Genomic DNA, 27,876 nt, shown 5'->3' with positions numbered 1-27,876 from the left:
CAGCTGATCATGAGCATTACCTACAAAAGTCAAGCTGCTGCCTATGCCAAACGGATGTATTTTTCCACATCTACCAGAAAGGGAGAGAGTGAGAGAGACAGAAAGAAAGTAAGAAAGGAATGGAGAAAGAGCCAAGTGTGTTTGTGTATGATCCGTGGGTGGAGAGTGGTATCTGGGTATTATAAGGGTTGCCTATATTGTTTACTAATCCATACTGTCACATAGTAATTGCACATGGCAGTACACACTTATGACTGCGGATTGTCTACAACTTCTACAGTATTTGAAAACTGTTGGTCTTGTAATGTGGACATTGGGACATATAGGTTCTGTATATAATAATGTAGTAAAAGCCACACAGCAACAGATCCTGTCATTATAGAATGACCCCAACAATATACTGATGACACACACAAACTTACCAGTACCAAGTTTCAAACCTCTACTTGGCTATGTATTGCTGTTACAGGGCTATGCAGTTATTGCACATGCCACAGAGCTTACATGTTAGAGAGCTGTCCTGTGGTATCTTTGAAGGTGAGTGACATCAGCAGCAGTGCTAAAGGAGGAGTAAGAGAAGTGTAGTAAGTGTTAATGTCTACAAAATCAGGTGTTAATAAAGACACAAACACACACATTATCACAGTTGGCAGGACCAGGATTAGAGTTCTAACCAAACTAGTTTGCTACACTACAGTATTACGCAGTTATTGCAAGCACCATAGAGCTCATAGAGCTGAAATGTAACCAAAGCGTTATTTCAAGGTGACTGACATCAGCAGGCATGCTAAAGTAGGGCAATGGGAGGTGTAGTGAGTGTGAATAGCCTCAAAATCATTCATCTCTCCACACACACACACACACACACACACACACACACACACACACACACACACACACACACACACACACACACACATGCAGACACACATTTAACAGTACTGAGATCCATAGGTTCATTGCTTCACAGGTTTGTAGTAGGTGAATGGGCCTGAAGGCTCTACAAGGCTAGGCCATGGGAATACCTTGCCATCAGGCCACATGACAATAGTCCCCAGTGTGGCTCAGTGGTGTAGTCCCTGGATTGGTCCCCAGGGATGGGTATTGTATTCACCATCCATTCATCTGGGTTACTATTGTGGGTGACCAGTGATGTGCACTGATTCCCATGTATGTGATCTATATTCCCTAACATGGACAGTGTCTGGGTTGTGCACATATCCCACACACATATTCTTTGATGTGTGGAAGTGTACTTGAGGTCTCTGGGGCATGTTGTGTGAACAGACTGTTATCTTCTGATGTAGCATTCCTGACCTCATTTGGTGAGACCTGGCTATGTAACTGAGGTTGTGCTTGCACCTACATTGACAGCATGATATGGATATTCAGTGGAGTTAGTGGCATCTATCCATAGAGGGCATGTGTATAAGGCATGGTATTCCCTTTGTGGTGTATGTTTGCAGACTCTACAGTTGTTGCAGGCATCCAGGGGGGAACATGGCAAAAGGGCCACTGTACAGGATTATTTGGCTACTGAGCAGATGGAACAGGGTGCCATGTCCTTTTACTTGCTGGATAACACACACTCAGTCAGGAGATGTAACACATCAAAGTACTTTCTGAATTCAGTGGCACTGTTGTGGTCAACCTACCTATCCTAAATACAAAACCTTCCTTGTTTCTTTACTATACCCTTGTCTGTTGCCCTCTCATCAACATTTTTTAAACATTCATTAGTTAAAAACCTCTACGGTGCCTCTACAAACCTTAACTTCACCTTTCAAATTAAAACCTTCCTATTGCCTTATACCCCTGCTGATAATTACCTATCTTCTCACAGTCTATGAATATCTTATCCCTCCAGGCTCTTACTACCCCAGATCTCAGACCAATACTCCTAATCTATCAAACAACTTTAATCACCCACTACCTCCCTCTCATCTAACTCCCTTACTACAAAAATGCAACATCCCATTCAAGCCAGGTATGTTAACCCTAGAACTAAATATTATTAAAAACTCTTATTCAAACTCCAGAAACTTGTAATCAATTCACAAACTAACCTCATAGTTGATGGGGACATTCATCCCAACCCAGGTCCAACTCCACCTGATGCAACTGGCCCTATAAATAATACCCCCACTAGCCCACAAAACTTAAACAAAACCTCCAACTCTCTCCTGATCTGTCACCTAAATATTAGAAGCCTAAATAATAAAATCCATTACTTGCATGCATTAGTGGCTGTACACTCCCCAGACATACTATGCCTTACTGAAACCTGACTTAAGCCAGCCACCACTGACAATGAAGTTATACCCCCAGGTTACAATATTTTAAGACTGGATCACACCTCTAGGAAGGAAGGGGGGGTAGCTGTTTTATATAAATCTATACTTAATGTAACTATCTCCAATTCCCCACAAGCTCCTCAAACTAAAAATGCAGAACTACTTATTACAAAGCTACAAATCAACAAACACAAATCTATAAACATTGACTGCATTTATATTCCGCCAGGTAACAACACAAATACCGTTGAGGACATCCTACAATGGCTGTCCATAAACTGCCCACATGAAACCATTGTTCTGAGAGATTTTAATATTGACTGGAACATCTGTTCCTCAGATTTCCCTACCACCCACATAAATTTATATGGCTTCACCCAGGTCATATCATCTGCCACTAGAATTAGTAAGCCCAACATCAAGAAAGTATACTAGACTGGATTCTCAAAAATAGCCACCCCTAAATGTATAAAGCAGGCACCCAACCTGAGGAAATAAGTGATAACTTCCTCTCTAATATACTGGGGCAAAAACTGATATCTCTCAATTACTTAGCTTCAGAACTGTTAGGAGCAGTAAGAGCTTTAATCGGTACTTACGTATTATCGCAACCAGATTTTTAACCACTCGATAATACTTAAGTAGCAATACCTGTTGACAGTTGTGCAGTTTCTAAGACAGTTTGCAGTTCATTTGGACAAAACACAAAAAAAAGAGTATTTAACACTAATTTAAATAGTATAAAATTTGAATTGCTGTTATACAGAAACAGCAGCCCAATTTCTCTTATTTCGCGGACAAGCATGATTCCGAGCATGACAACTGGGTGTTTTGTACCCTGTACACAGTTAACGGCAGTCTGCCAGTAATGTGTCTTCAAATGATGGGCACTCACTTTTTAGGTAGGCAAAGTACCTACCCTGCTAACCTACACTCTTCAAAACCTCTATAAATGAGATGGCACACCATGGACGGAAGGTACAGTCTTGCTGATTTTTAAAGTGGTGCAATTCATACTGTGATCTCAGAATGACTTCATCTTTAAGTGGAAAGAGGTGTGTGAAGTTTTAACTGCTATTCTGTCAATGTGGTAATGAGATACAGTAGTAAACTGAACACAGACACAAACACACAAATGCAAAAATAACGGCTTGAAAAGTGCTGGGAAGCCACACACAGTAATGACAATAGAAGAACACAGCCTACAGTTGTACTGCAAAGCAGTTTGCAGACACAAAGTGGGGAGGTACGCTACTGAGGAAGAGGAATTTTGCTGTTGTTCCTCTTCCTACATCTCATTACCACATTGACCAAGCAGGTAAGACTTCACACACCCCTTTCCACTTAAAGATGAAGTCGTTCCGAAGGCACAGTATGAATTGCACCACTTTAAAAATCTGGTTGCGATAATACGTAAGTACCCTTTAATCAAACTGAATTCCTAAAAGAACTTCAGTCATGTAATTGGTTTTGTCTAAAACTACTCCCATTAGATGAAGCAGTTTCGCACTTTAACTCCACATTTCTTACTATCTTTGATAACCATGCACCTACCCGGACCATCAGAACCAATAACAAAGTAGCACCGTGGCTGCCTAAAGAAACTAAACAAAAATTCGTACATAGAAATAAAGCCTGAACCTCTTGGAGAACCACTAAATCCCCAAAGGACCAACTTATATATAAACAGCTAAGGAATGATACAAAAAAGTCTATTGTTCTAGACAAAAAAACATATTACTGTAACCTGCAACAAAAACACCAAAATCGACCACAAAAATTTTGGTCCAGTATAAACAATCTTCTCCACCCAGGACATACTACTACCCCTACCCCTACCCCCTCGACTTCCCTCCAAAAATCTCCAGAAAATATTGCCAACACCTTTAGCACTTTCTTTACAGAAACTATTCAATCCCTTGCCAACCAACTAGTGCCCAATAACCCAAACCCAACTGACCCCACATCCAACACTCACCCCTCCTTTAATTTTCAACCAGTACCAACATCACTTATCAGATCGTTAATCAAGAAACTGAAACCCACCACCCTATCAGCAGACCTACTCCCTGCTGAATTCCTTCAAAAAGCTGCAGATGTATTAGCATATCCCATTTCAATATTAATCAACATAACAATCTCGGAAGCATATATCCCCTCCATCTGGAAAATTTCCCACATTATTCCTGTCCATAAAGGGAGCAGTTCCACTGAACTATCAAATTACTGGCCTATTAATGTTCTGTCACCTCTGGCTAAAATTATGGAAAAATGTATTCATAAGCAACTCTTACACTACCTTAATCTGAACAATCTCCTAGCCCCTCTCAGCATGGATTTAGACCCCACCATAGCACAACCTCAGCCCTTCTTTCCTTCTCTCAGACAATAAATCAATATCATAATAATAACAAGCTCTCCTCTGCCCTCTTTCTTGACCTATCCAAGGCATTTGACATGGTAAATCATCAACTACTCCTATGGATGCTAAAAACTCTTGCCATAGATAACCTGGCAATTTGCTGGTTTCATTCCTATCTAAGTGGCCGACAACAAGCTGTGCTATGGAGGGATAGCCTATCCTCCCTTTTGCCAATCACCCTTGGAGTGCCTCAAGGGTCTATACTAGGACCTCTCCTATTTTCCATCTTTATTAATGATCTCCATACAGTCATCCCCAAAGCAACCTGCATTCAATATGCAGATGACTCTACCCTAAACTGTTCTGCCAACTCCCTGAAATACTTACAGACCTTATCCCAAAATATCTTTAACAAAGTTGAAAGCTGGCTCACTGATCAGTGTCATCTATTAAATCCAAATAAAACAAAACTGTTACTCTTCACCCCCACTCGGAAAGTCCCTATGCCATCATTTACCATAACATCTAACAATGGCACCATAATTTCCCCAGAATCTACTACAAAACTATTAGGCATAATAGTCGACAATAACCTTACATTTGATGCCCACATCGATAGAACTATTAAAACAGTCAGTAAGAAACTTGGCTCTTTATATAGAATTAAGCCATTACTAACCCCAACTGCTAGGAGTGTGATTGCCCGTACACATTTACTATCAACCCTTCTTTATGCCTCCCCGATTTATACAAACCTAAGTAAATCTGACCTCAATAAACTCAATAGCTGCTATAATAATATAGCCAGATTTGCCACAGGTTCAGCATATAGAACACACCACTATCTTAACCTATGATCCATAGGCTGGCTAGAGTTACCCTCTCAACTTCAGTATAACCAATTAATAGTTGCTCACAAAGTCCTCTATCAGCCAGAAAGCGCACCCATACTCAAAAATAGAATCACCCCCTAGAGTAACCTAAAAACAGTCCACTCTTCTAATAAAATGCTGGTACAAACTGGTAAATCCAATAACTTAGCTGATGAGTCATTATTTTCCAACTCTGTTTTCAACATCTGGAACCTACTCCCTGCTGAACTTACAGCTATCCACTCCATAACCCAATTTAAAAAGTCTCTCAAAACACACCTAAAATTAACTGGTTGTGCCCCTGTACAAACCCAGACTAACCCACACTCACTATTTCACTGTGTGTTACTATATTCCATGGCTACTTGTAGAAACTGTCTTATAATAAGTCTGTAACATCAGCTGGCTCACGCTAATGTATTGTACTACTGAATGACATGCTTCCTTGCTCAGCTTTGTACTACTAAAAATGTTTATGTTCTAATATGAAAATTAATAACTGTAAAGTTTTTATGTATGTGTTTCAACAAATCTGAAACATGTATTGATATGTAATTGTATAAATAACTACAACTGCAAGTCTTTTGTATCTATGTACATGCAGAGCTTTTCTCCCTGGGGTGCCATTGAAAATGGACCTGTATCCAGTTGGGCTTATGATTCTGGTTTGTGTGTGTGCCTCATTATGGAGTTCTCGTTTGGGTGTGTGTGCGTTTCTGATGGGTGTCATCAGCCACAGCTCCAGTGCGCTACCAGCATCCCCCACTAGGTGGCCAAATGAGATATCCCCACTTGCAAATGACTGGTACAGCTGTGTCATATGCCAGATGTGGGAATCGTGATAGCTTCCAGGGCTGTCAGCACACACATTCAAGATAATGCCCTGGGCATCGCACATGACCTGGCAGTTGATGGAGGGGGAACCCTTGCGGTTTATGTAAACCCTACCCCACTCACCAGGTGATGCTTTGATGTGTATGTGCGTGCAGTCTATAGCACTCACTGCCTCAGGGTATTCTGCTATTCGGTGCAAGAGATGCATATTGCTGGTCAACACCACATGGGTATTGAAGAAATATATGTTCTCACCGGCATGTGCTGACATGGCATCCAGGAACTGGTGGAGTACCCTGGATGCTGATGCCTTTGAGATCCCCATGATACCCCCAGTTGCCATTTGGAAGGTACCTGTGGCTAGTATTCTTAAGCCTACACGTACCTTGGTATCCACTGGGATGGGTTCCCCTCTGTTGGTTCTGTATGTGAGGCATGGCCTGTACAGCACAACAATTTGCTGTAGAATGTCCCTGTCCACCCTATAGAGCTTCACTATCTCCAGCTCATGTAGCCCCTGGTAGGTTACCCTGGTCTGTACACTCTTCTCCTTCTCTTCACTGTGGGTTGCTTGTCAGCATTCACATCCTCACCACCCTCAGCCTCTTGCACATATTGATGTATGAGAGCAACAGCAGCCCCTAACATTTTGTTAGTTTTGTCAGGTAAAATTTCCCCATCTGTGTACAGTAGTGGTGTACAGTTTGTGGGAAAAAACAGCCTGGAAGGTGTTTGCATAGTTTATAGTAGTGTCTAGGCTGTTCCATGTGTAAATGGCTGATTCTGATACATTTGACCTGCCAGTTATGCTAGTTCTCCTTAATTGCCTTCCTACTGCTGTTTTCCCTTCCCATAGCCTTCCCGTTTAAACCCCAAGGTGCTGCGTGCATACCCAGTGCTCAGATGTGAACAGAGCTGTTATTTCCTGGTTTTTTTTTTGTTTGTTTGCTTAAAACCTGGTGCGCAGCGTGCACACCCATTTAGGCAATGTAAACACTGCTAGGTAGTCTCAGACACACTCCCTTCCTTAGCTGTGCTTAGCAAACATGGGCCATAGAGCTCCAATAAGCTTACAGAATGCATGACACTTCCTCTTATGAGGTCATCTACCTCTTATACTTATACAATGGTGTTGCTGCACCTACACGGTTGGGTGCAAGCTAACATTGAGAGGAAATCTGTGATTCAGTATCAGTCCCCTCATTTGCATAAAACAGAATGCTAATTCCTAGTTACCACACTCACACTGAGCCTTCCCCCGTAGCAACCACTATTCCCTGGTATTGTTGTCTTATGTATGCCATTGACTGTCATGGCAAAATGCTGATTTGGGTTTAAAAGCTTATTTCCAACTTTTTTTCTTATTTTCAGGCTGATCCTGTTTACGCACCACCGCCCTATGCTTAAACGGCTGAAATCTGGCAAAAAAATAAATAAAAGTTATTTTTTATAATTTTGCAACTATTTCTCATGCCAATGGCCATATATATGGCCATTGGCATACCTACTACATTGAATACATGCTTTCTTTGGAGCTGTCATGCCTCCGTTTTGTAATTTGCAGAAATGTATTCAGTTAGTAACCAAATGCATTTCTGCAGGTTACACTATTCCTGCACAGACCCCTGCCTGCTTCCTGGATCGCTAATTCACCTCATTTGCATGGTTTTCACAAGCAAATGAGGTAATTAGCATATAGCAGTGGTGTCTGTGCAGGAATAGTGTAGGAGCACTTGTGCATGTCCACAGAGCTCTTTCCTGGATCGCTCATTGGCTATATTGTGTGCAGAAGCTCTTGCACTATTCCTATACACCATGCCGAGCTTGCTGAATCCAGGGGTAAATCTTTCCATGAGTCAATGCAATAAAATGCTTTCATAATACTTCAGTACCATTCCTTTCTATTTTCCTTACATATATTATTTTTTATTTTCCATAACACAATTTTGTTTTGATATTCTTTCATATCTTCATTCACAATGTTTTTATTTCTTTTTTAACTTCCATTCCTTCCCACAGTTCTTTGTATTTATAATATAGTATCATTTCTATAAAGTTTTTATTTTCCTTCATAATTCCTTTTAATAGCTTATACAAAATTAAATATTCTGCATGTACTATTGGGTTTATTAAACCCAAGCCTCCTTGTTCATCTTTCATATATAGAATCCCTCTCTTGACTGGATTCAGTCTAGAGCCCCATATAAAATAAAATATAATCATCAATAGCTCCTTTTCATACTTAATAGGAATCATATAAATGTTAGCAACATAAGCATTTTCCTGTTACCATGGTGTTCAACAAGTGTGCTTTTTTTCTATTTGAAAATCTATATGATTTCCAAAAAATTAGTCATATCCTTTACTTTTTTGAGTACATTATCCCATTGTTGTCTGTATTCATTCCATCTAAATATTGTTCCCAATATATCTATATATTTTTCATTTAACTCAATACCTCCTATCATGCCTTCAAAACCAAATCTTTTACTTTTCTCTTTATTTATACTTAAACATTTTTTTTTTAATTATACTTAATTTTTCATTTACTTTTTCCATTCATACTTTATTTTTAACAGTTAACACAATATCATCCACATAATTATACATTATTGGCAATTGTACTTCCTTCATAATTTTGTATCCACTGCTACTTGACATTTTATTAATTTTCTTCACTGTTACATTCATAACTAAGGAGAAAATTACACTACTAGCTGAGCAGCCCAGCTTTATTCCACGTTATAATTTTATTTCTTCTCCAATCCAGCCATTTACTTTTAGTTTCACATAGTTCCTTTTAAAAACAGATTTTATTACTTGTAATATTTTTGTTTACATTATATGACTGCAAAATTCCCCGTAATGATTTATACTGAATATTATTGTAGGCTTTAATATAGCCCCTGTCATAACCTTCACTTCTACACTTTTATTTATATCATCAACTATTTCTCTTATTATCAGTAATAACTCTTGACTTCCTCTTCCTTTTCCTTTTCTTCTGAATACATTTTGATCATATATTCTATCCAGTTTTTTAACCTTTTTGTTACTATTCTCATAAAAAAATATAATTCTTATTATTCAATGTTATAGGTATCCAGTTTTTTATCTCCTCTTTCTTTCCTTTTATAAATATGTTTTATAACTCCTATACATATCTCTTTCTCTTTAATTCCAATTTCTAACAATTCATTCATAACTTCTATAAAAATAATTTTTTGCCACTATTTCATTTCTTTATACATACCATATTTAATTCCATCCAATATTGTTGCAGAATTCATGTTAATATCTTTTAGAATTTCATTCAATTCTTTCATAGTTATTTTTTGTTCTAAATACTCTTATCTTCATTATTTAATTTTTCACCTTTATAAATTTGTTCTATGTTTTCTTCTTCTTTAATTATTTTGTATATTCCTTCTTGCTGTCTTATTTTTTTCTTTTTTTTCTTTTATTCCTTATATATTCTAAAAACACTTTTTTATATTTTTCTTCAAAATTAAGCAACCAAAGAGTACATTTCTCATAAAACTCTCTCATATTCATATGATTTTTTGATAATTCCAGAAGTTCTTTTTTCTCTTCTAAATCTAATTTGTTTTCATTAATTCTCTTTATTCCCTTTCCTATTCTTATATATTATTTATTTTTGTACTTTAACTCATATAGCCACATGAACTGAAAATCCAGCTTACTTAATTCCTTTTTATAACTTTTAAACTATCAGCTATTAAAAATTAATCAATTTCTGTCCTAATTTCATTCCTTTTGTTGGTCCAGTGGTCATAGGTGACTCAATAGTGAGGCACAGTGATGTCCCACTCACTAGGTTGAATAAGGAGAAAGTAACAGTCAGCTGCCTGTCAGATGTCAGGATCCATCACATAACACACGCAGGTGCAAATATGACTCTGTCATTGTACATGTGAATGACCTGAGACATACCTCCCTGGACTACATGAAAAGAGACATGGAGGAGATCTCAGATTATGTAGCCCAGGTGGGTATGACCCTAGTCCTAAGCAGTATCGTAGCATTACCCAGAATGATACCACAGTACAAGCAGAAATGATTGATTTCAACAATTGGCTAAGTTTCTGGTGTCATTCTAAGGGGATCCACTAGATTTGTCAGAGATGGCCTGCATCTGTCACCCCTGGGCTTCCAGATACTGGCCAAGGCTCTTGCCACCCCTGTAGTGCTTTTTTTAGGTGGTGTTCCAAAGACCAAATTGCCACCATAATGGCTACAAACAAATGCAATCTGAGGGTCATGCTACTCAGTGCTAGAAGTCTAAATCTCAAAATGCACTCGCTCGAAGCACTCCTTAAAATGGAGCACATCGACATTTGTGCTGTAACAGAGACCTGGGTCAAGGCAGCAGAAAGCACGCCTGCACTACCAGGCTATAACTCATTCCACACCTTTCAGCCCCAGAACTTGGACCAAAGCTCCAAAGGTGGTGGTGTTTCCATATTCATAAAGGATGCACACACCTCCAGACTGGTAGCCCAACATAATGCATCAGAGATACTTCAGGTGCAGATAACACTGGGTAAGACAGCAATTCAGGTAGTAGCCTGCTAGAGGTCCCCAACCATGTCCCAAGACTTACACTCCACGTTCCTAAGCACCCTGGAGAATATTAGGGTCCAACCTAACACTCTCTTACTAGACAACTTCAACTATCTCTCCATTAACTGGGAAAGCTACTCATGTACCAATACACTTGCCTAACATTTCCTGGAGTTCATTAATTCCAATGCCCTGGACCAGCTCATTCTTACACCCACTAGAGGAAGCAACATCCTTGACTTGGTCATTACTAACATGGGCGATCATTGCTCTACACCAATAGTCAGCTCCTCTCTGGTTAGCTCCGACAACAAACTAATCACCTTGGAAATCCACATCCCTCCCACACCACCCCCTGCAAAGGTAACCACCATGAAAAACTTCTCCAAAGCTAACTTTGAGCTCCTAAAAACAGAGGTGGCTAACTTCACGGCACCCATGGCAAATGGAGAATAGTTGCATGACTGCCAAATCATACACCGATGCACTGTACGAACATGTACACAAATGCATGAATCTCACCATACTCAATAGAACCAAGATGCTCTCTTCCAAAAAAAGGAAGCCAGTCTGGTGGTCCCCTGCCATAAACAAACTCTACAACAGAAGGAGGAAACTGATGCGGAATAAGATGAAGTCTAAAGACTGGAAGAACTCCCTTATCAGCCTCAACAAAAAGTTATGATCCCTCAGCAAATCCTCTAAAGCTAGCTATGAAAGCAGTATTGCAGCAGATAGTAAAGACAACCACAAGGCCTTCTATAGTTATGTAAAAAATCTCCATGGCAATACCCAGATTTGCTCTGAGCTACTGCACAATGGTACCTCCTATACTGAGCCAACAGATATTGCCAGTATACTGGCCGACATATTCAGTGCCAACTTTACCCCTCTCCCCCAAAGGACCAATCACAATACCAGTAGATTGCCAGACACCCAGTATTACTGCTGCACAGGTAAAAAAAAGCACTGTCCAAGGCCAAGAATACAGCTCTATGGGACCTGACAATATCCCTGGCTGTGTTCTATATGAAATACAGAGTGAACTGGTACCTCACCTGTGTGCCTTGTTCAATCACAGCCTCACCTCAGGCTTTGTCCCTACTGAATGGTGCACTGCTACAGTCATCCCTCTTCACAAAGGAGGAGCAACTACAGATCCCGGGAACTATTGCCCCATTAGTCTGACTAGCCTGATATGAAAAGCATCATCATGGACCTAATAAACAAGGATATATAGGGAATCTCCAAACTCTGGATTCCACACAGTTTGGTTTTGTGAAGGGTAGATCATGCCTGCTCAACTTGGTTGATTTCTTTGAATCAGTCACCAGAGCTGTGAATGAAGGCAAGGTTGTTCATACAGCCTACCTTGATCTGGCCAAGGCTTTTGATACCATTCCCCACTCAGGAATCATAGCAAAATACACTAATCTAGGCATCAACCCCTATATTGCTAGGTGAGTTGCAAATAGATAGAACCCACAGTGTGAAAGTAACTGACTCCCAACTAGTCACGAGTGGAGTCCCACAGAGTTCGGTCCTGGGTACTCTCCTGTTTGGTATCTACTTCTCTGAAGTCCAGGCCAACATGAAAGGACTCTGGCTGACAAAGTTTGCAGACAATTGCAAGATGGGAGCTATTATTAAGTCCCCAAGCGATGTTGACATCCTACAGAATGGCCTCACTGAGACCAACAACTGGTGTCAGAACCATGGCCTTAAGCTCAATGCCAAAAAATGTGTCATTATCCCCTTTGCAAAAAAAATGGTTCCCATGAATTACCACATCAATGGTAGTCTACTGAACACAGAAGGCATTATAAGAGATCTGGGAACACAGGTTGACAGCAACCTCTCTTTTGATTAACCTATTGCCACTGTGGTCAGAAAGTCCTTCTGTGTGGCACATCTCATATTACTAAGGGTTTTGCATCCAGGAAGAAAGAGGTCATTGTCTCCCTCCACTCTTCCCTCATTAGGCCAATCATCGAGTACAATTCTCCATTTGGCATGTACCTCACTAGACACCTGCAACAACTGGAGAGGCCACAAAAGTACCTCACAAAGAGGATCCTAGGCCTTAAACACTTGTCCTTTATGGACGGACGCAAAATCTCCAACTATTCTCTGTCTCATATTACCTACTTAGATGCGATCTCTGCTTGACTTACAAAGCCATGTCTGACCCAGCTCTGTTAGAAATGCTACATCTAAAGAAATCCCAATCCCTCCCCACCACACACTCCAGAGACCTCAACCTCATTACCACAATTAACAGAACATGCTGGAGGGACAGGTTCATAACCCAGAGACTGCCCATGCTATGGAATAGACTTCCCATGCATATCAAGCAGAGCACCTCACTGACCCTCTTGGCTTTACTGGAAAGGCTCACCCAGATTCTGCTACAGTTTTCTGTGAGGGAAAGGTTTGTTTGCTTTTTATTTGTTGTTTTGTATTACTTTATTGCTTTTTTCTATTTTGTATACTGTGAGTTGTTTTCTTTACATTGTGTTTTACTTGTATTCTGCTTTAACTGCATACTAAAACTTGAAAAGAGACCACAGCTCTGACTCTTGTGAGTCAGACAGAAATTGTTCCCACCCGGTTACTGTTGTGTTGTTAAACACCACTGTCTTTCTAGTTGCCTGCCCCTTATGTTAATTTGACCATATATCTCATTTCCTCTCTGGTTTTACTGTCTGGTGTGACTAAGCATGAAATTATCATTTTGTGAAATCACTCCCCTTCAACTATTTAAATTTATTGGCCATCTTACTGTATTCAATAGTACCAGAATACAAAAGTGATCACCCCTTTCAATCTATTTTGCTGTTTTAAAAATAGTGACTCTCCACTAAAACTTAACTTTTAGACAGGTGAAACTTAAGTTACCTACTTTCACATCTAACTTCTCTAGTGCACACTGTAGTGTTTAGAATAAACCATTTTTTTCATCTTACCTTTAAGCATCTATTGCAAGACCACCAGTTATTGTAGAACCAACATTCTGCTTCCTAGTGGTCATCTTGGGATTAGTGCTTCTGTTTTCTCCTGGTGAGAAGAGGAGTGCAGTTACATTATTTCCTGGAGACTGCTGATCACCAGAAAGCTTAATAACTGCTTTATAGGTGACAGCTTAGAATCTGTGCTTATATTCTGATCTTGGAGAGAGTAGGAGCAGAGTGCATTGATTCCTGACTCTTTCTGGTTGGAGAGTGAGTGCCTCTGCTTAACATACCTGATTGGACTGGTTGCTATTCGAGGCATCTACCAGAAAAAGGCTACAAGTCTGCAGACCATTGCATCATCTGGGACAAGACTGTGGATCACCAAACAGGCCGTGGTCTGCTTCTCTTCTTGGGATTGGTGCTAAAACTAGCTATTTTTAGCTAAAACTAGCCAGTTTTTTAGTTTCAGCACTCAAAACTGTTTCCTTGTGCTCAGCACTTGCTCAGAACTCATTGTAAGCACTAAATAAACTACAAATTACTACAGCACTCGACTTTCCTCACTTATCAAGAGGAAAGCAGTTCTTAGTACTTAAATTAATAAGCACCTATCCAGGCATGCCCATGGGTCAGCTCCCAGTGTTTTCTCCTGTCCACCTGATGAATCTGGGCATCTTGGGGCAATGTAGCAATTGCCTCATGAACACAGACACCCCTCTCCTCCTACCACCCAACACTATAACCTGTGAGAGATGCACTTATATAGGCAAACTGGAAGCCAAGCTCTCTCCAGTCAAGACTGGACTAGACAGTCAAGAGGAGAAGGTTAACACCTGCACCACACCACACTCAACACATAGTCCTTCAAAACCCACACTACCAAAACACACACATAGAAACACAAAGCACACACCTACATTTATGGAGGCTCTCAATAAAAATCTGTCCAAGCAACAGAGACCTCCCAAGCTGAAACACAGACAACCACCACCCCCCAACACTACCCAAATGACACATAGCCCATAAATTCAGTGTGCCACTCAACCTCAGCCCATAAGGCAAAGTGACGTACCCAACACACTAGTCATAGCTGACTGTATAGTCAGGCACACTGATGTCCCACTCACCTGGCTAAACAAGGAGAAATTTACTGTCAGCTGCCTATTGGGTGCCAGGATCCACCACATAATGCATGCACTCAGGTCACTTGACAACAAGTACAAATATGACTCTGTCGTTGTCCATGTTGGTGTGAATGACCTGAGATGTACCTCCCTGGACTACACAAAAAGAGACATGGAGGTGCTCTCGGATCTTGTAGCCCAGGCAGGTATGACCCTAGCCCTGAGTAGCATCTTGCCATCACCCAGAATGATACCACAGTACAAGGACAAAATTATTGACTTCAACAATTGGTTAAGCTTCTGGTGTCATTCTAAGGGGAACCAGTATCTGTCTGCCTGGGATGGCATGGTTGACAGACCACGATGCTTTGCCAGAGATGGCCTGCACCTGTCGCCCCTGGGATTCCGGATACTGGCTAAGGGTCTTGCCACCCCTATAGTGCCTTTTTTAGGCAAGGTTCAAATGTCAAATTTACCACCATAACAGGCACAAGCAAGCAAACTCTGAGGGTAATGCTACTCAATGCTAGAAGTCTAAACCTCAAAATGCACTCACTCACGGCACTGCTTAAAATGGAGAACATCGACATCTGTGCAGTGATAAAGACCTGGTTCAAGGCTCCAGAGAGCACCCCTGCATTACCAGGCTATAATTCATACCACACCTTTCGGCCACCTAACCTGGCAAGATAATCACAATACCTAGACAGATCCCACCCACCCATTAACACCTATGCAGATGGAAACTACTCCAAAATAACTTCTTGTAACAAAATGCCCGTCAAATGCACTCTTAAAAAGAACCTGTTGCTTATCCATCAAGAACCACCCTGATGGAAAATAAACCAAAACCTTATCAAAAGTCCACCATCAACATCAAATTGCATGAAAAACGAGCAATACAATTGCAAAAACTCCTCAAAAACCAAGAGTAAAAACCAAAAAAGAATAAACTCCCTTACAAGCTCATAAAAATAAAATCCAAACTAAAACAAGCAAAAAAAAAGCCTCAAAAAACAAATGCCCAAAATCAAAAACAACAATACAAATAAAATCCTCATGCTTCCCAAGAATCTCAATGGCAACAAAGTCAATCTGCACACTCAACAAATCTCAATGGCACACAATAATGTCTGAAACTTCAACAAACACTCCAAAAAGCCCATGCTAACAGATGGCACTCACCCCAAAGACAACCAAAGGCCCATCTAAGTAATGGACGAATAAGTAAAGTGTCAACCCAAAAACCTCTAGGCCATCCCCTGGACCAGACAACATCTCAGTGTAAATAACACTGACCAACTGCGAGAACACATCTACAGAGACAAACTGGCACCTACCTAATCCCTCATCTCAGCAACTGTACTCACTGCTAGAAGGAACAACTACCTGCCCACACCACAACAAAGTTTCAATCACACTCAAAAAGGTGCAACCAACTCCCCAGAAACTACTCCCCCACAAGGCAATGTCACATCACACCTTATAAAGGAATGGATGGCATGACACCCAAAAATCAACACCCCAGAACCAAACAGTTTCACCCTGTAAACCAACCAGCGACAGGCTGACTGAAATCTAAGAACAAAGGTACTCCCCTGTACTTCATAACCACTCAGTCAAGTTCACACAAAGGCAAGAATGTGCAGACAGTCACTACCATCCGAGTCTCACATCCCTAGGACACAACCATCCCAAACCTGCTAAAGTGGGCCACCACACACCCTGGGCATAGAATAAACACAAAACTGGATAAACTCTGTACTAGTTCCTGAACCCCGAACCAACTGGTATACCACCCTATGACCAGTGATCAGTTCAGTTCACCCGTGAGGTTCAACCCCTGGGGGTAGGTTAGCTGTCATTGAGTCCAACTTGAAACAGTTGGAGGTAAAGTTGTACTCAAGTAGTCAAAGGTAAGCAAGACACTGAAGATCGACTTCTAACAGAACCTTACAATAATCACCTACTCCTAGTTAGATAGATAGAAAACTCAACTCACTGAGATCTAAGCTAATGGTTCCTGATCATCACCTCCAATTCCAAGCAGCTTCACACCCCTCGACCCTTGACCTAGCCCATGGCCAACTGTTCAATGATGATCATAGGCTGTAGCTCACTAAAACACTCAAGTGCTCACAAAGACCTCCTAGGCTGAGGTGGGACAGAGTGGTGTGCTTGTGGTCCTTTACGCCACAGGCAGACACACCTCTCTTCTTTGACCTTCTCCACAAAAAGGGTCTCCTCCTCTAAAACATTCATTCATCTTCACTCTCTACTCATCCTTGTCAAGACCATTATTATATCCTCTATCCCCCATGGCATGTATCTATACCCAGAATACCGGTACATTGGAAGGCCACAGACTTACCTCATTAAGAGGATTACTGGTCTCAAACAGATGCCTAATCAGAGGTCTCAAAAAAAAAAAAACTCAACTACTCGATCTCATCTCAACATACATAGCGGCGTCTCTGCCTAACATACAAAGCATGGCCAAACCAAAGATCCCAATCTCTCTGACACAAAATCTCCCAATCTCTCTGAACCACATGCACCCCTGAACCAAACCTTGTCACCACAATAAACAGAACATGCTGGAGGGATATAGACTCCTGTCTGAGACCCCTATGCTCTGGAACACTATCATCTCATTCACCTCAAACAAGAAAAATCTCATTGGCCAGAAAAAAATAGAAACTGACTGATGGAAGAAAATTCATCTGTCCGTGACACACTTGTGGCACTGCACAGGAAAATAATGGGAAAAGAATTTTTTCTGGTGAGTGAAAGCCAGAGAACTTTTTTGGTAGGGAGAGATATAGGCCCACCTATATGACCTAATATTACTACCTAAAAAGGTCATGTTGTCTCCTCTACTCTTCCCTCCCAATCATTATCATCATCATACAATGCCCCTATCCACATGCCACAACTATTTCACCACAGAGGCCACAAAAAGTAAATCACAAAGAAGCCACAAAGGCCTTAAACACTTGTCCTATATTGACAGACTCAAACTCCAAAACTACTCTCCTTCTCTGTCTCATCTCACCTCACCTATCATCTCTACTTGACTTTGAAAGCCAAGCCTGACCCAGCTCTGTTAGAAATGCTACAAAATCCCATCCTCCAATCCCTCTGCCTCCTGACCTCCAGGGCTCCTCTCATTACCACAATTAACAGAACATGAGGAGGGACAGTTCATTTTAGAGACTCCCATGCTATGGAATAGACTTCCCATGCATGTCAAGCAAAGCACCTCACTGACCCTCTTCAAGAGAAATCTTGATGAGTGGATGAGAAACAGAAAATTCACCCCGGGGATAACTCCAGTGGCTCTACTCGACAGAGGCACTGGGGACTAAGATCGGGTGGCACTATGCCAGGGTAATCCTATGGCTAGTTTGTAAAGGCCCCAGGGCCATTAACCTAGTACACACCTATGAACCTATACACTTAACTTTCCACTTCTCATAATTTTTTTAAACATTTTAACATCACAATTGCTCTTATTTTTTCTTAAATTACAATTAAAATTATTCACCATTATAATGCCTGTATTTTCACAAACATATTCAAGAATATTTTTAAACATCCTTTCTCTTTCTTTTTTGTTACATATGCATATAAAGCTATAATTCCATATACAGATGTTTCCATCGCAAGTCTATTACTGTAATTTGTCCTAGTTCCACTATGGTTACATCTAACATTTTAATGCTTTCTTGACATAATATACATATGCTTAGAAATACCTTGAAGGCCTTCTCCTTAAACAACCATGCACTCCAATGGCTTCAATCCTACCTGCAGGGCAAGCATTAGGCAACCTATGGCAGGACAAGCTATCATCTTGTCTACCCATCACATTAGGGGTCCCCCAGGGCTCAATACTAGGACCCCTTCCTTTCTCAATCTTTATCAACGACTTCCATTCAGTCATCCCAGATGCTACCTGCATTCAATATGCGGATGACTCCATCTTGATTTGTTCTGACATCTCACCAGCTGCTTTATTCACATTAACCCAAAATACCTTCAGTAAAGTGGAAAATGGCTCTCCAATCAACATCTAATCCTAAACCCCAACAAAACTAAGCTCCTCCTCTTCTCCCCCACATGCAGAACCCCCCTGTCATCCTTCAGCATAACTGCTAACAATGGCACTATCATCTCCCCAGAAGCCCAAACTAAACTACTGGGTGTCATAGTTGATAACATAAAGTTTGATGTGCATATCAATCAAACTATCAAAACCATTAATAAAAAACTTGGCTCTCTTTACAGAATCAAACCTTTCCTTACCCCAATTGCTAGAACTGCAATTGTCCTTTCCCATCTACTATCAACTCTTCTCTATGCCTCACCTCTATTCTCCAACTTAAATAAAACAGATCTTAATAAACTATCATCCTGCTATAACCACATTGCCAGATTTTCTACTGGCACAGCCTACCGGACACACCACTGTCACAACCTAAATTGCCTAGGATGCCTAGACTACTGCAGTTCAACCAGCTAATAGTGGCACATAAAGTCCTTTACCAACCAGAAAATACACCTGCACTAAAAAATATTATCAGCCCCTACACCAGCACCCAGCCACTGTGATCATCCACTAGGCTCCTAGTTCAAACATACAAACCCAACTACTCAGCTGGGGACTCTCTGTCAACTCTGTTGGAAAAACATGGAACAGACTGCCAGCTGACTTGACCCTAGACCCCTCACTAACTCAATTCAAAAACAAACTCAAGAAATACTTCAAAACTCATTGGTTATGTCCTTGCACTAACACCAACTAGTGACGTCTCTATTTCTTAGGTGTCTTACCTTCAACTACTTCTAACTTTTTTTCTACTACACCATTTCAGGAAGGGTCAATTGTATAACTGCTGCTCAATGTGTCTTAAACCTGAATGTAATGTTATGTATATATAACTTTGAAAATAATGTTATGTTTTGTAAAGTGTTTTATAATAAGTTAGTATTATATGTGCTAAATGCTGGTATTGCTTATGACTGTAATCTGCTTGAAACTAGCATTTACTAAATGTTCAATGTGTATTATTGTCTTGGAGCTTTTCTCCCCAGGCCTCTGCTGAAAATAGGCATATATCCAGTCGGGCTATCCCGGTCAACAAATGTAAAATAAATATAAATAAATAAATAAATATGCCTGAGCACATTTCTTTCCACATGTTCCAAACTACCGCACTATTCCAAAGTTTTTCAGTTTGTGTTCTTTCTTCCTCTGTTAATAATCTGATATCTTCTAAAACAATATGTGCATCTACTGCAGCACACCGTTATAATATACCTATTCTCCTTTTAAGAGTTTTTCATACTGTTCACATTTAAAGCTAATATTTTCTGCTTTTAAGAACAGTTAGTATAATAAAATGTTTGCCCCTTTCCTTTCTTATTTTCCCTAAGCATTATATTTTTGAGTTTTCTTTTCCTTTCTTTAATTCTTTTCCTTATTGAGTTCTTTTTATCTCTTACTGGGCACCAATCCTCACTTGTCTCCTCTGTTTCTTTTTCCTTATTACTTTCTTTAACTTCATGTATAACCTCGTTATCAGTCACATCTTTTCATACATTTTCTTGTATAACACATTCTTCTACTCTTTCTCCTGTGTAACTTCATTTTCATTTTCTTGCACATTCATTTCACATTCTAGCCATGAATGACCAGCATTGCCACATTTTTTTACACTTTAAATAACATTTTTTGCATTATGCTCTGTTGTACCACATAAATAACATCTTTTTTATCACATTCATTAATTAAACGATCCTTTTTTTCCACAAAAATAACAAGGCTTTGGTTGACCCCTATATTTCACAAACCCCTATTACCATGCACATTAATAATACTAGATGCGTGCATAACACTATCATTTTCCATTTTCAGTATTACCCCACATTCCCATCCCCCGGTCCATAGTCCTCTTTCATCATATATTTTTGTAGCATCCATTGCTTCTTTACATTTAGTTAACAAATGTTCTTTCAGTTATTTTGCTTCAACTTCAGTTATAAACTGGATCATTATTCTTTTTTTGTTTGTCTGCAAAAAGCTTGCACCACATATTCTGACCATGGATAAATATTTTTATTTTGCTCATATGCACCCAAAATAATTTCCATGGCCTGCCCAGTCTCAAATATCAAGTCACAAAAAGTCTCTTTATTAATTAAAATAAATGCTCTTACTTCTTTTAATTTGACACCAAGAGGGGCTATGACAGAGTCCCAAACCTCCTACTTGTCCAAACTTTCTTCTTTTTTACTGCTCACACATACTGCATACTTCTTTTTTGTTTTTCCTTTCTTCTTTTCTCCTTCTCCAACAGTTTGTGCATAGCTTTTTATCTCTGGAACGTTTTCTGTCATAGTCTCTTCTTCTCCTTTTTCTTCTTCTATTTGTTCCATGATGTCACTCTATGAAATTCCTGCTTCACTTTCTGGCTCACTTTGGTTTACCATTTCTTCCAAATAATCATCCTGCAAACCCCCCCCCCCCGATTGGAGGGTTGTAATTATGCATTTTTTTCAGAGGTAACTGTCTCTCCTTCAATCTCCTCTGAAAGTTTTCCTCTGAATTCATCTCAGTTGCAGCTACAGTCTCCTTTTCCTCCAGTGTCACTGTTTATTCTGCACCCACATCATCAGAAAAAAAACTTCTAGTAGCGATTCTACCATTTCACCTATATTTTCTGCAACTTTCACTCCATTTTCAGCAAAAGCTGAATAAGACATGTTTTTTCCCTGTTCTTCCTGGCTGCTTCCATGCCTGGACAGGAAACAGGATGTCAGGATGTGTAACACACAAAGACTTCCCCTGACTACCAAGATTAGGGGAAGTTTCCAGATGTCCTTACAAAATTTCCCCTAGTAGTATAAATACCACCTTGGTTCTTTTCTGAAAAGAGGTAACTCTTATCTTATCTCCCTCAAACATCTAAACTGGCTTGAATTACCACACCTCCTACTCCTCTCTCAGCTCCAAATTATACACTCCGTTATTTATTCACCATCCTACTGTCCAGCATTAGGCACCATAATCTCCCACTATGTCCCATCCAGACTACTAAGGAGCTCCACCCAAGACCTTTTACAAATCTACAAGCCCAAGTCCAAAATAGGAGCCATTACATACAGCTACCATCCCTCTATTGCTTGGAACAAACTCCCACAAGAAGTTAGATCACTTTCACATCTTAAAGTATTCAAACTAGCCACTAAAGAGTACTTAAAAAAGTCACTGGATTTGTACCTGTTCTCAGCCTCCTTGAATATACCTTCACTAAATAACAAACCTAACTTCTTCTGTTTTACCATCATTTCTTCTCCTCTATACCAAAACATTTACAACTTAAAGTAGTCTACTTCATCATTTTTTTACCTAACACTATCTCCTTTCCTTCTGCTGCAGTTTTCTTCATAACATTTTTATAGATAATTGTAACTGCATATATATGATAACTGTTCTACATGTTTTATTATGAATGATTATAATGTTAACTGTGTTTGTAACAGTTATATTTTTTGTAACTATGTTTTGGAGCTTTTCTCCCCCGGCCTCTGCTGAAAAAGGGCTTTTGCTCAGTCATACAATCCCGGTTAACAAATGTAAAATAAAATACAATAATAAAATAAACTAGCCTAGTGGGACTAACATTGTCAACAAAGGATAAATAAATATTAAACTGAAACCACACTAAATCCAGTTCCCTGTTTCTAGTCCAAATAAAGCCTTGGTAATTTATTGGTATCAATTCTTTATAATAGATTCAAGTCTATTAGTTAAAATATTTGCATATGGCCTTATTTCTAAATTTAATAGTGATATGGGCCTATAATTTAAAGTGCTCCTCCATGCTTTTCCTGACTTAAGAAAAAGTATAACTCTAGCTTCTAAAGCTTTATCAGAAAAAAACCTCCCCACCTTTCTACTTCTGAAAGCAAGTAATATAGTGGAGTAATTAGGTCTTCCTCAAATGCCCTATAAAAATCTAGTGTTAAGCCATCCAATCCTGTGGCTTTGCCTGATACTAGTTGTTTAATAGCTTGACCTAGTCTGTCCTTACTTATAGCAACTGACAATTTAGATTTCATATGGTATATGTTTCAAGCAAAGTCCTTTACCAAATGTACCACATTGAGACCAATCTATATCATGGCAATACTCTGTCTGAAGGAACGTGGATCGAGTAAAAATCCTACTGATGCCTACAGGGTTTGTAATCATTTGTCCAGTGTTGGTACTGATCTCTGTATTGAATAGATCTTTTGCATTCTCTCTTGACATTTTTTTGGGTAATAGATGCTGAGAATTAACTCCCAAAGCCCAGTAGAATAACTTCTATATTTCCTATTTGCTGGGAATCTCATTCAATTGTACCATTTTACAATATCTCAAGTCATTAATATTCCTTTTATTTTAACTCCAGTGATTTATTATTACATTCTCTTTTCAAAGTTGTGCTCAGGGCTTGGAACTTTGCAAGTTGTCTGCACCACACTTTAATATACTGCACCAGACTTTAAGATGCTGTTTGAATCCATGCATGGATTCAATCTAGTCTCTTAGTTTGTGGATTATTCCAGTAGTTACACATCTATGCTTGAGTAATCTCAATCTTATCATACCTCTTAATCAAATAGGATGAAATCTCCTTGAAGTATTATGCATAACTACCTGGTTAAACCAGATTTAAACAATTACTGGTTTATGGTCTGATAAAGCTGAATGAGTGATACTATATGCTTGTTCTATTTTTAAAATTGATAGCCAAAATTAGTCCAGTCCTCTAGCAATGCCTGTTTGATAACCACTCTAAGCATAATCATTATCAGTAGGATGCAAAGCCAACTATCCTCTAAACCCCATTCTTCACTGATTTTTTTTAACATAGAAACAGCATTTGGATTCCCATGCTTTCTGTGTGGGATACAGAACAACCATGGGTCCAGGACTGTATTAACCCCCTTCCCCCACCAAAACATATAATGGGTCTGCGCATAGAATATATTTCCTCATAGAAGCTATTAAATCCCTCCAAGGAGTTACATTGTTATTATTGGGACCAAAGAAATTAACCAGCCATATACTTTTATCTGCCCATTTATATTTCAACATAATCCATCTACAATCTCCATTCCCAATAAAGAACTCTTCTTGACTCTAGTAGATCTATGAATTAATATTGCTACTCCCCCTTTTTGTTGTATTCACACTACTATAAAACATCGGGTCTATATTATTATATCATATGCTCAGAATAGCGAACAACAGATAATCGACCCCATGTAAGCAAAAGCTTACAATGTCAAAACTTCAGAACAGAGATTATTTTCCAATGGAAAACTATCAGTGTTCCGAAAAAAAAAAAAAAACAATAAAACATTACTTAATGTGGGGGGCTTCACACCCCCCACTTAAATTTACCAACTCCGTGATCGCACTATAGTGCCGAAAAGGCAAAGTAGCGAAAGCGGCCAAACAAATTTTTTCCCAGGGAAAGTATTCTCTCAACAGCTTCACTATTTTACCTTTTCTCACTTTACTGTTCGACAAAGACGCATTCGACAACCTGTGTCTGCAAAAGAGTAATAGAGAACTTAAAACATCTGTCCAGGCCACTCCTTTTTAACGTGAGGCTCATTCTTCCTTTTGAACTTTGTTTCTTGCAGAAACATAATGTAAAATGTTTTTTTTTATTCATCCAGTTTAAAACTGCTTTAGTTTTTTTTTAAGCCAGTATGAAACCCTTGACATTCCAAATAATCAATGAAGTAGGAAAATTATAAGCCAGTGTATTACATGAACCTTGCATTTCCTGACAAGTATCTATAACAACTATGATCGAATTATATCACAACACCCTATCTATAACAACAACAATACTAATAATTTAAAAGTAATGCATACCTGCCTGTATAAGAAAAATCAGTGATGAAAGACAGAACACAAGCTATAGTTTTACTACCTAGCTAATAAAACTTAGGTTAACTCCAGGGAGTCTATTTGTTTTATTCTTAATTAAATTGCAGTCCAAAAAAGTCATTATGGATATTAATTATGGTGGTAATGGAGAACACGGGACTGCAGTCTTGTGTTTACTTACTGCTTAGAATATTATGGCATTAGCATAGTTTGACACCTGCTCCCTGTTGCTATAACAAATTAAACCTCATCACAAACATACCTCTCAACTGTACCAAATGCTTCAGTATTTCCTGGTTTGGGGCTGAAAACAATAGGGTACCACACATTCCTGACTGGCTCCTTTAAATAATGATTCTGGCATGCAAACAAGGGCACTGGAACCATACGGTGAGGGAGGGGGTGAGCACCCTCCCACTTTTAAGAGGCTTCAACAATAAAAAGCACTCCGTGCAAATCTAAAGGGAACAGTGCCTTTCATAATTCCACAGTATTTTCAAATGCAGATGCCTGGCAAACTGCTAAGAAACAGCCATCTCCCTGCTCATGAACCTGTAAAACACAAACACAAATACCATGGCCATGTTGTCCTGTGCTGTACTGTATTTTAACAACTCTACAATACATGTTCTCTAACTGTGCATAATGGCACCTTGCAGGGCAATGGACTCATTGTTCTGATTTTAATTGCAACACCAGTCTGTAGCTGGAATGCATGTGTGCTTGTGTGCTGGTATGTTAAGGAAGGGAGAACAGCTGAATGAAATTTTAGTACCTTCATGTTACAAAATGATCATCTGAAAAAGACCCCCCCCAAACACATTGCATTCCTTCCCTATAACAGCCTCCATTTCCACACCAAGTCAAAGAACTCAAAGTGCATAACGTGTCCACCTGAAAGTCACAAAACTCAAGAGTTTTTTTTTTTTTTTTTTTTTTTTTTTTTTTTAGTCAAACCCAGGACTGATCTCTTGCAAACTGTGGTGGAAAAAACATTAAGCCCTCTGAATAGAAAAAGTCTCCTTTCCCCAGTGAAGATGAACAGTGACAGTGATTTGGAAGTGCTTCTCAATCAGATGTTAGCCCGACATTAAAAGCCAGGCTACCTGCCAATACAGCAATAAAATCCATTCTTGCTTAGGGATGAATGCAGTCAGCATGCATACAACAGCGGCTGTCACCACAGTCCAGCTAAATAAGGATGACCTACATGGCTGCCCCTGTTACAAGTACCATCTTGACTAGCATTCTTAATGAAATACTTTGCTATACAGTAAATGAACAAATCTCTATATCAAAGAGAGCTCTGAAAACTTTTCCAACTACAAACAGTAAAACTGAAATCTACATTCATTATTAAAACATAAATATCCCAAAAGTAAATCACAAGTTTCTGATCAAGTTCAACATGAAACAAATATTTATCATGTAACAAACTGAATCTGATGCTCTGCCATCTTCTTCTTCTTTCAGCTTTTCCCGGTTAGGGGGTCGCCACAGCAGATCACCTGTCCGCTCATGATTGGCAGTGGAGTTTTACAGAGTCAAGTTGCCAGCCCAGCACCCAACCTTCCACAGAAGGCACACACATGCACACACTCACGTCTAATCTGATACTCTGCCATAAAAACCGGAATACCACAAATAAAAAAAAAATTACTACACTTTTTACCTTTCCCAATTTTATAAACACCCAAACATTTGAAGACATCTTGGTAAAGTTTTACAATGGATACGGGCTGAAAATTTATGTGTTTGAATCACCAGTCTATCCTGTCCAAGTAAACAAATTTCAATTAATTAAATTATATACAATAATATTCACACTAGTAAGCCCAACTACCTCCACCTAAGCCCATAGTCTGTGTACTCATGTTCGGTTTTAAAGACATTAATTCTGAAATAAATGATAAACTGGAATTACAGTTATGCCATAGTCCTACATTTCATCCAAAACCAGGCATTAGCAGTGAAACATGAGTTCCAAAATAAATGAAGTTGTGAAAGATGGATGTAAGGGTCCCATCAGTCAATTTGATGGTGCAATGTGTGTTTGTAGAAACCCAATAGCTCTATCTTATCCTGGACAGAGTCCTGTGTAACCAACCAACAGGTGTCCATGAGCTTTGAAGCAGTATAAGCAGTCAAGTTTCATCGCAGTAAGATGAATATCGTCACAATACTAGATGGTGCTGATGACAGGAATACACTTGAGGAGGTAACAGCATGGGGTTATTTGTTATCGTTACACAGAAATGCACATTGTTATTAGCGGGCAACAGGTGATGTGTTTACAACCAGGCATAACCATTCCCTTATCACTTGAGACCACCCCCAGGTTTACTCTGTTACTAGCACACATATGTCCCTTGGAAAGTTTATTCCTGTCTTTTAGTGGCAGGTACTGAAAAAGTACTGGGTGTAAAGTATAGCTGAGCTTTTGTTAGGTCATTAATGTGTGCTGCTTGGGAAATACTTTATTAGCAAGTATGAAAGGTATGCTGATTGACAGGAATTACTATAATTTTTAATGACATGATTTGTGAGGCATCCAATGGGTGCCTTAGATATTGCAGAATGTGCATGCTCTCTCCACATCTGTTTATATGTACCCAAACATCCATATACCTGTACTTATACAGTATATATATATATATATATATATATATATATATATATATATATATATATATATATATATATACACACACACACACACACACACACACACACACACACACACACACACACACACACACACACACACATATCTATATATATATGTATACATCCATACATGTGTGTCTGTGTTTATATCTATCTACACGCTTGCACATTCATGCATGTAGATAGATGTTGTGCTTCTACACAAACACTGAGATGCATGCATTTCT

This window comes from Protopterus annectens, chromosome 13.part0 (genome assembly GCF_019279795.1).
Source record: "Protopterus annectens isolate FY-2018-M chromosome 13.part0, PAN1.0, whole genome shotgun sequence".
Taxonomy (NCBI): Eukaryota; Metazoa; Chordata; order Ceratodontiformes; family Protopteridae; genus Protopterus; species Protopterus annectens.
The sequence above is the reverse complement of the archived record's forward strand: the minus strand, read 5'-3'. Positions refer to the sequence as shown.